The sequence below is a fragment of the Pteropus vampyrus genome, unplaced genomic scaffold (genome assembly GCF_000151845.1).
Source record: "Pteropus vampyrus isolate Shadow unplaced genomic scaffold, Pvam_2.0 Scaffold1, whole genome shotgun sequence".
Lineage (NCBI taxonomy): Eukaryota > Metazoa > Chordata > Mammalia > Chiroptera > Pteropodidae > Pteropus > Pteropus vampyrus.
This window is the reverse complement of record NW_011888782.1, coordinates 18,970,685-18,981,870: the sequence shown is the minus strand read 5'-3', so window position 1 is coordinate 18,981,870 and position 11,186 is coordinate 18,970,685. Positions and strand designations below refer to the sequence as shown.

General features: G+C 38.0%; 1 protein-coding gene and 1 pseudogene across 1 annotated transcript in view; one reads left to right on the top strand and one right to left on the bottom strand.

Moving 5' to 3' along the window:
- Positions 1 to 11,186, bottom strand: part of ARPP21 (cAMP regulated phosphoprotein 21) — a 155,968-nt gene that overhangs the window by 116,052 nt on the left and 28,730 nt on the right. The window lies entirely within an intron of this gene.
- LOC111736493 lies at positions 616 to 734 on the top strand (annotated as a pseudogene).

The following is an 11,186-nucleotide window of genomic DNA, read 5'->3' as shown; positions in this document are numbered from 1 at the left end:
TAGTCCCAGGATTTTTAAATAGCCTCAGCTTTCATAACCTTATATTTCCTACTTCATCCTATTGAGAGTCTAGGCATGATTTATCCATACACAGAGCACTGTTCATCTACCTCCAGACTGGTGCAAACTTAAAACGAATGTGCAGGTACCTAGAATACCATAGCACTGCAAAGAACCTTGAATCTGGCTTGTGTAGCTGACATTAAAGCAGTGGCTTATACGAGATCCATAATCATAGAGTGAAGAGCTAGGTCAAAAACTTTTTTATTTTGACTGGGTGTCAGAGCTTTTTTTAAAAAACATTATAATCCTCTACTGATGGCTTTATTAGCCATCTAGACCAGCCTCACCCAATCTAAGCAAGTAATTCCGAGGATATTGCAAGACAGCCCCACACATTGTTTTTCACTGGGCCACTATCTTCTTTCCTTTCTCGTGAGCCAGCAGACAGCAATTACTGCACAGAAACTGCACAAACATGTCTTCTGGTGATGGTATGTATGTTTCTTTAAAGTCACATGGACACATTTGGGTTTTATCTTTAAAGTCACATGGACACATTTGGGTTTCTAGAAATGACGCTTGATCTTTCTCTTCGAAAATCCGGAAAGCTAAGTCTACGGCCATGCTACCCTGAACAAGCTCGATCCCATTTGATTTCAGAAGCTAAGCAGGGTCGGGCCTGGTTAGTACTTGGATGGGAGACCACCTAGGAAGACGGGGTGCTGTAGGTGTAAAAAATGAAAAAATAAGGGATTGTAAACTGACAAGGTCCTTGCAATCTGTGAGGTCAACCAAGGGTTGCTTCGCCTAAAAAAAAGAAAAGAAAATCCTGAAAGCCCATAAGCCATAATTAACAGAATGACCTACAGCTGTCTGCTAGCTAGATGCCCAGTTTCCTCCTTCCACTTCTAGAACTCATAGTTTGCATCTTTCCAGGGGCCACACAAGAAATCACATTCCTGCATGATTCCCAGATAAAGTGTACCCAGAGTTTGCAGAAAGGCATCATAATTTTTTAATGTGGAACAATTAGAATCTAAATCAGTGCCAGAAAACATGTAACATTAGAAATGTGTGTCGCCCTAATCTTCAAGCAAAATGCCAGGATTTCAGACATGCGGAATTGCCTTGTCATTCCAAGTGTAACTAAAACAAATTTTTCAGGAACTTAAATAACACTGCTGGCATCTTGTTGATGTTGATTCTGTATAACTTTGCTAAAAACCGAAAATGTTCTTAAAGAGTTAGATCTTCCAGGAATCTCACTGAATTACATACTTATTCTAAATGTTCCCCTCCACATCACTGCACTAGGACCTCCTACGACAAGCAACACTATTTTAGGTATGGAAGGGATGCTCAACTAAAATAATACTTTTGCTCGAGTATTATTATCTCACTGATGCTTGAACGTCTATATTCTAAATTCAGTTCAATTCAGTTCAAACAATATTTTAAAATTTCCTCTTGATCTGGACGCCAGAAATATAATTCATTATTTATTTTCAGTTATTATATTGGAGACACCTTGTAATGTAATGAGGATTTATCACGAAATTGGTATTTTCGATTCTGACTTAAAGGATTAAAAATTATTAAAAATCATCACGAAAAGAAAAAGCACTTCAAAAAAATTTATTCAGCATATCTGACATGAAATCTTTTCTCTTTCATTCCTACAAGAAGTGAAAGGAGCATCTGTCATTTCAAAAACAATGAAACTTAACAAACGTGATGCTGTTATAGGTGCTACAGTGGGAGCTCAATGTTTGAGTTATTAAAACCTTTCTTGCAGAAAAGAGGAAAGGAAGAGACATTTGGATGAAATGAATAAAAGGGAAGATAAATTGATAAATTATTATTCTGTCAGATTTTTTGAAATGGCGAAAAAAAATTTGTTTTTTTCCATATGCAAATTAGGGAATTAAGAGGTTTCCATTGCTATGATGTCTTTGTTTTTCTCTTTTGTCAGTGGTTAGCATTTGGTGCCATAGCATATGAATATTTCATGCCTTAATGTTGCCTTTTCAGAATTATTATTAGCAATCATTACTAACCTAATCAAGAGGAATCAACGTATAAGTTTAAATGACCTTGGCACTGCTTCCCACCCTGCCCCCAACAGCAGAAGAATGAAAGGTTTTCTGGGGGAGCAAAGGAATTGAAGGGCGAGTTCCAAAATAAAAAGCCAAAATACGGGTCTCAGGGAAGGGTCTATGTCTATAGGAGGTTTGTTTCATTCTCAAAGGGAGAGAGAGAGGCCAAAGAGAGAGATTTAGCAGAAATGGATGTATGCCGCCATGCTAAGTATACTATGTGGAATTTCAAGAGGCACAGGAACAGAAGAAGCTTCTAGTTATGTAAGGTAGCTCTAGGCTATAATTGTGTGTTAACATGTTGATGTAGCTATTTCTAGAGGATTCAACAACCATACCAATCAGAGTTTTTATTGACTATTTACTATGACATGGGTATTTTGGACTGAGTGTTTTGCCTAGATTATTACATTTTATCCTCGTATCTACTGCACCGTTCATTACTAGCCTACAGTGTCGGGAAGATGGCAAACAAGCTGCCTGTTTGTCCTGTTCTTTAGTGTTAAATAAGCTGGCTGTTGCCTCCTTCAATCACTGGATGCCCCAGGTCTTAGTAACGCAATGAGTCATTCTTTTACAGTGCTTAAAATTTGAACCGAGTGGTAAAAATCGTTCTTCTCCCACTATTCCATAAGCTACACAGTGACAGAGATTTTTGCCTGTTTCATTTACCTCTGTACTAAGCCCAGTACCGAGAACATTGCCTGATACATAGTAGGATCCGTTGACTAATAAAAGTGAATAAAAGGAGGCTTCATGCTCTAACTGGATTCTAATCAGTGAGGTCTGGGTAACTTTATTGTGATTCTGCTTTTTCCACCTCAAAGCCAAGGTCTCTAATCACTCAGCTACCTATTAACCAATGTGGCAAGAATTAAAGGAAAAGGCCCTACTGGAGGCTACTAAAACCATGACATGTTTCTGGATATATGGGTAGCAAGAAGGTTTTGGTCTGGCTGAGCTCTGTGGTAATTGGCCTATTCATTCAGAGAGAGAGCCGAAGCTTACTTATGGAGCACCTACTGCTTGGGACACTTGTGGCCTTCTGGATAGGATTCCAAAAAAAGAAAGAGAAGGTGCTATGGATCTAACTAGAGAATTCAAGAGACAAAGCGATTTGAGAACAAAACAGTCAGAGGACTAAAGCATATGGCACAAACAATACAGCGCTGCCTCCTTTAGACTTAAGGTCTGCTTAAAGTCTTCTGCTCTCAAAGGCAAATTTTAAAAGCAATCGTAAGGGAACTAGTAGACATAATTAACAGAAAATAAATAATGGGAAAGACATTTTCCCACTAAAGACAAAAGCATGCTGAACCCCTGAGCTGAAGACACAGGTGCAGAGTTTTTCCGAGTAGGTAATAGCATCGATCGCATGCATGGTTTATTGTAATTAAACTGGCCAGACATCTAGGCCTTACTCACATTTCTAAGCTAAAAAAAATATATATAGAAACAAGGCCTCTCATTCTTCCCAAACTCTATTCCTTTCGGTTATTACATGAAGTTTCTTCCGAGTGCTCACTTTATCAGGACCCTCACTAAGTGTCATTTCATTCCTCAGGATGAAGTACCACCTACTTCAGATACAATGCTGTTCGTATGTGCCACTCTGCCACATCTAGAATGCAGGAGCCTATTCCTCCTGTTTTGCTTTGCCCTATTCTCCACACAGCTTAAAGTAGTGCTTACGACGCAAAATTATATATCGACACCCCTGTAAATGCAGTCACGAAAACAAAAAAGCCACTGTGACAAACACATTTGCTGGAGAAGAACGTAAGTTTCGATAAATCATCCCTACCACCCTCAGACTTCCTGAAAGAAGATGCACTTGAAATGTAAGATGAATGAATTCATTCGACAGTGGCATGTTTTTGGATCTAATGGGTAGCAACGTTGTATTGGAATTGTTCCTCACCACAATTAAATCTCTAGAAAGCCTACTTAAATGGTAGCTATACGAGAGAAAGCAACAGCAAAACCACTGCAGGAAATGTGTGAACACAGTGAGGGAAAGGGTCTGCAGTCAAGGCCTCAAGTGCTAAAGTGGGAAAAAGGGGTATGAGCCTTCAGAGAGGGAACTTATGGAGACTTGGGTAGAGTAAGTATACAGTAAGTAAGAGCTAATATGCAAAACAATGTCTCTAAGCCTTTATTTCTAAGCCATCAAGGGCTTCGCTTGTGTTTGGGTCCTGCTTTAAATATAAGTTTTCTAAAGAAATGTTCCAGATAATGAATATAGGCACCAGACTCCCTGGACAGGGGGTCCTTGGGCCAGTGTAGCTCGGACTTCTGATAGTGCTTATTGCACAGCAGGAATACATCCATACCAGGCTGCTGAAAGGAGAAATGGATGCATATCTGGAAGGGAAAGATTTTCAGCAACCTTCCAACACATTGGTGGACTGGAATCTGTGTTTTGCAGTGTCCAGGGCTCGGCCAGAAGGTAATTTCCTACTTAGGACATATGAATTGGTGTGTGCCTGGTTGTGTTGGGCACTACTCCAGGTTTGGGCCATCTGTGACCCTGCTGATTGGACCTCAGATGCCCCGTTTGGAAAGCAACCTGAAGGGAGCATGTGTTTGGTCATCTGAAATAGAGGGGCTGCAGTCTAAAGTTGGCCCGCCTGCTGCCATTCATTGTCAGAATTGCAATCATGTGGCAGTTCTCTACCTCAAAAGACTAGCCAGGCTCGGAGATGTACCCCCCATCTCCTGGCCTTAAGCCTGACCTCTTGGAAAACTCCTTTAAAAAACAAACAAACAAACGACAAACAAAAACTTTCTTGCTTGAAGGAACCGTTGAAGAATTAGTAGTATTCAAGACTATAAGCATTTTGCTGATGAATGCCTTCTGCTTTGATGGACTCTCCTACGTGGCTGCTCTCTGTTCCAATAAGACCCTTTAATTCTGAGAAACCCAGATGGTGGAAAATGGGTGTTTGCTTTTTATAATTCTCCATGTGTTTAAAATATCCATTTTGATAATCTTACAATAATACGAGCTGATGTAAGTTCTGTGAGTTATTAGAGCCTGCTAGAAGAAAGGGATAAAGGTGCTAAAGAAAGGGATAAAGCAGGATAAAGTACGTTTTCAAGTCATTCTATATGAAGGAACTGAAAGAAACTGTCGTTGAAATTCAGGAAACATGTGGCCAGTCTTGACTTAGGTGATAGAAAATATTGGCCTGTGATTCCAGGGCTGAATGGTCCCTTTACTACTGAAAGAAGGCAGTTATTTCATTGTATACAAGAATTTCCGGGAGATTCCTGATAGTGAAGTGGAAGATTTGCAGTCCTTTTATTCATGGGTTCTATAATGCCTAAGCTAAGAGCCTAGGCGGGGCTATTAGCTTTGCACATGTGTGATGTGATTAGAACAAAATAGTCTTGAAGCACACTTCCTCTTCAGAGACTTAAAAAAAAAAAAGAAAAGAAAAGAAAAACTGCTGGTGGACCCAGTGCAAATTGACATTGTCAGAAGAAAGACAAGAGGCTAATGCACCCACTTTGATGTCTCTAATGTGCAATCTTGCACTTAAAAATCAAATACAAGTAGCAACCTTGCAACGAAGTAGGACAACCTAATACCTGGGAAACATAAGTGAATGCAGCTGTTAAAAGTTTGCAATAGTGTACATCCAGGCTACAGATACGGAAATAGTCAGGATGAAATTATCTGGGAAAGAATCAAATTTATTATTTGGTATATCACAAAAATGAAATAGTTGTCAATCTTATATAATGTGCAATAGTCAGCTTTTGAGCTGCTGGCTTACTTGTGATACTTTTAAGATTTTAAACATAAATAAGAAAGGAGAAGTCAATGGTTGCATTCCTAGCACATAGCAAGGCAGTCTTGGCAGTGAAATGTTTTTTGTTGATTATAGTCTCCTTAATAAAAAGTCCAAGGCCTAAACTTGGGGAGAAATTATACAATGAAAAAAAAAAAAAAACATACTCATAATGATAAATTGGGAATGAAGAAAAGAAGGAAGCAAAGGAGGGAGGGAGGAGGGAAGGAAGGAGGGAAAAAAAGAAGGAAGAGATGAAGGAAGGGGGGGAAGCAGGTCAGCCAGCTCAACTGTAAAACAAAACAAAACAAAACAACAAAAACTGGCAAAATTAACATGTAAAAGTGGAATAAAGGATATTTGGAGAAATTCATGATAAAGACTGCAATAAAATTTAATTTTCACAAATAGATTTAAAACTAGGAAGACAAAAAGAGTCATTCACTCATTATTAGCATCTAAGCAGAGACAGGGTTTATTCATCATTATAGATAAACAGTGTGCTAGGAATAGCATTTCCCTGCGTTTGTTAAAGTACAGTATATAGGAAAATGTGTTCTACACTTCAAACAATTACATATTTTCACTGAAAAAAAGAAAGATGTGTGGAAAGTAAAGAACATGATGAGATCTTGTTGCTTCTCGCAAGTCATGTACACGAAGAAAAGTAATCTATAAGAACCAAAGCATTTTAAGCATGTTAGCATGGATGTCTTTTAGTCTCACAAAGCATTGTTAGTATCCTAATTTAAATATTAAGAATTAAGATATCTGTCTATCTATCTATCTATCTATCTATCTATCTATCTATCTATCATCATCATCATCATCATCACCATCATCATCATCATCATCATCATCATCATCATCATCATCTACAGAGAGGGAAAGAGAGGAAAATGTGTATATAATTTGTGTAATCCTAGGTCTTTGAAATTCTCTGTGGTCCAAAACTATCTTTATAATCTGGCAGGTGGTTTATAATTCTGGGCATGCTGGCTCCCTGCTGGAATCTCTGTGGCCTGCCAATTCCTTTAGGGGGCTTAGGCATGCCCACAGATGACAATTCCCATTGGGGGCTTAGGCATGCTCAAAGATGCCAATTCCAGGTCAGGCCACAGTTTTTCTAAACTTCAGAGACTCCAGCAGGAGCGAGGGGAGAACAACACAGGAGCAGAAAACAAGGCTATTCCTTCCCTCTGCTGGTGATCCAAGATGCCAAATTTATGGTGACTGAAAAACCAAAAAGAAATGCTGCCTATCTAAATGCTCCCTGCCTGCTGTATCATTTATGCATGAATTCAGCCAGTCAACTTTTGAAGATTTTTGTTTTAAAAAATTCTCTGATAAGTCAACCTATCTTATGACCCGGCTCTCTCTAGACACGACCTAGTCGAGTGGCCTGGGTTCTGTTGCAGATTTCATGTCTTGACTACATTAATAAAAAATGATTAGGAACTTTAGGAAGCTTTCTCTTAAAAGATATTACAATGCAGCATTTTTACTTTTTTTTTCAAAAGTTATATATGCAAATTAGGAGTAAATGTATTCTGTTTGTTGATTTTCTTTTCTGCTTAAAACATTACAACTGAAGTTTTTGGGGCAGGTCTCTTAGTGGATTTTGAAAGATAATTGCAGCCTTTTTTGAAATAAACACTGGAGCAAAAATGTTTTCTAGCTGACAATAATAAGCTATTAATATTCACCATGGTCAGTGTAAAGTGTAGTCTCTAACCATCTTAATATAACCTTTCTATAGATACACATTTATTCATTCCCTCTCTCTCTCACATCTGGAATATATATGAAGGATGTAATAAATACCATATTTATTAGAAGTAATTTATACAGCTTTCCCCCCAAAAGGTGTTTAGGCTCCCATTCTTTGCTTTTCTATTTTTAGTAGAGATAATGCTCCTGCAAAAATTAACGCTTCTATATTTAGCACTACTCCTTCCCCAAAACAGATAAAACCAAAGTCAGAGATGATACAGAGATGCTCCAGTCACCGTTAGTGGTACCCAACTGCTGTAATCCTGACATAATGCAGATGCTGTAAACCTGACAAAATGCATGCTCTATTGCTAGCTTCCAAGGTGTATTATTTTGGAGTGCTGCTGTATCAGTATCATTCAAAATTTCATTATAAATTAAGTTTTTATGCATTATAATTTCCCATTTTAGACTAGATTACATTTTCCTTTAATTAACTATAAAGGATCTTACATTGCTTTTTTCTCTTCTTATGATCTAGCCCCTCTCCAAAATGCATTAAGGAGTAAGCAAGGCTGCAAATGAAGCTCAGCTCTCAATAGTCATTACAAAAGAGACTGTCATTTCTTCAGGAAGAATCTGTCAGTTACTTATCTCTCTTTCCCATAAGTTCTTTAAAAATAGGGGTATCCTTATTTTTATTGTACTGAGACACTTGGGGTTCAGTAATGGTTTGATGAAGCACTTACTTAGTGAATTAACGCATACATTTAACAAGTCATGAGATTATGGTGACTAGTTGTAAGGCAAAACCGCCATGGTCTCACTTTCAAACTTGCAATTATTTCCTCATTATATTACCACTGCCATAATTCACACTGGTAAATAAAACTACTTTTACTACAATACAATTTGTGATTTTTACATAAAAATAAAGTTTAATACTAATGTAACAGAGCTAGTTTAAAACAATTCCAATACATCTATTGGCCAATCATTCTGTACCCGACATTATTCTGATTAAAAAATAGAAGATAAAAAGATTAACCCTTAAATGTGCTATTTTAGAGTGGAGACAAATGAGCCACAGAGACATGCAGTATCATAGCCAAGCTTTCACTCTAGGAAAGGGTGGGGCCAGAGTTCAAATTCTGACAGACTGGTCCCAGGATTTTGACTTTAACCACAACACTTGAGCAAGGATAGCAGTCACCACATGCCCGGCAAGAAATAATAAAATTATGCCCAAGTGATGCCAGTGGCAATTCGTGAATTGGAACCACGGCAGATAGCTGCGGGTGTGTGCCCACTCTAGTCTTTCTAAATCTTCTCAAATGTTCCTATTTTACTTTTATAATCAGAAAAAGTAAACTTAGAGATCAAAAAATAATGAATGAATTAAAATGGGCTATTTGCGGTATTAACTGCCCTGTGAAGTTGCAATGTAATTACCCATTTAATCGGAAAATACTGAAAGTAAAGATAAGACAAAGGATTGCTAATAAAACCAAAAGTAAAGAATGAGGAGATTTAATCAAATGTGCAATACAGGAGTTAAGTCTAAGAAAAGGCATGTTTTAAATAAATGCCAAAGATAACACAAAAGAAAGATATCTATACACAAACCAAATTATGTAACAAAATTTAAAAAAACTATTTTAATAATGTCACAACAATCTTGAGACAAGTTTTATAAACATTTACATTATCATAAAATATGTTTTGTGTTTGAAATAAATATCAAAACCAAAATGACTCAAAGTATTAAAAACAAAGTCAAGAACAATTACGAGTCAGAATGGGCTAAAATTTCTTAAGAATTCAAGGATATATTTATATGGAGCCACTGACTTGAATTTTGTGTTTTAAGATTATTTCTCTCTGTAAGGAATCAACCAAAAAGTTTCAGGGAAAATTTACAGTCTATGGGAAGGCCCTATAACTTCATTAAAAGAAATTTGATTCCCTTTTGCTTGGCAGGTTTGGATTTAGGGAAGGGTGCATAGGCGATGTCTATAATCATTTACAGCATTCATCATATATACTATCTATTAATCCCTTTGACTGAGAAGCCTCCACATAGGTTTGTCACTTTCAAACAGCTCCTACCTGCAAACACTGTTCTTTGAGGGGCAGGTTGGAGTTAAGGTTCTGAGCAGATGGGCAAGGGCCACTTGAGCTGTTATACACTGTGAGTGATAATCTGGGTATTTTTAAAACCACGACAACACACGTCATCATTATTTTTCCTTTCATAAGGAACAGGATAACTTGGATATCTTTCCATTTGTTCCACACACTCTTAATAAGCACCTTGTTAGGAAGAGGGGTACAAAGATGACTAGAGTGCCACCCAACTCAGTAAGAAGACCCAGACTTGAGGGGGAAACTGTATTAATTGTTTAAACAATCTAGTGGAGTCATTAAATTTGCTTCTCATCAACAGAAGTGCTTTTGTGCAGGAGGACAGACTCATGAACTCATGCTGTTTACCCAGAGAATTTTTTTATTTGTTTTTCTAACATAGGGAATAACAGAATCCTGAATATTTCAAATGATCTCTTACCTCCAAATGGATATATTTACATTAGATGAAACAAATCTGCGGTAAACGTTTTAAAAGACCTATTAACTATAGCTATGTAGAAATAAATATATAGATGGGTATATATCTAAGTACATATTTTGATTGTGTAGTTTTTAGAGGGCCTATGTATAGCATTTTGCCCAGAATTTTCCACTTACTTTAACTTCTTTACTTCTCAAAAAAACAAGCTGTCATAATCTGATCTGAGAAATGTATGGTCTTCAGTTAGCATATTAAACAAACAAAAGCTTAGACCAAAAGCAATAATGATGTCCAGAATCATATACCTATCATCATAAAGGCCACACAACAACTAGGACTCAGTTCTTACTGCTCCTAGTCAAATATCCTTTCCAAGCTGTTTTTGTGCATATGTAGAAAGACACAAATATAAACCAAAACAAATTTATGTTAAATACATACATTCTGAGTTAGGATGGTACCCTCGGCTGGAAGATCTGCAATCCACTGACCTCTAAAGAGTGAAAATCCTTTGCTTTTTTCACTGACCTAAATGTTTTCATGTAATTTGAATGTCAAAAAAGTGTCACTTAAATTAGGCCACACACACACACACACACACACACACACACACACACACAATAGCAGGTGGGTTAAGTCACTCAGAATATGCAAGAGATACTCCTCTCAGGCCCCTCCCCAAATGCCAGATCAGGCCACATTGCAGCCTGGAGTTGGTTCCAGCTCAGAGAACAGAGTAGCAGCTGCTGGGAGTTGGCGGCTGCTCAAGTCTCAGCTGTATTCTTGGCCTCCTGCCTCTTCAGGCACTTACTAGGGGCATGTGACCAAGGAAACAGCTGAGCCCCCACCTCAAAGAGGAAATGCAACCGCCACAACCCCCACCACCACCTGCTCTGGGGCCAAACAACCAACAAATTCCTGCTTGAGTTGCAGGGGTAAAGTGGACTGCTGATTCACTGCGGGGCGTGCCAGGACCGTTCTGCTCAGGACAGAGCCCCGCCGAGACCT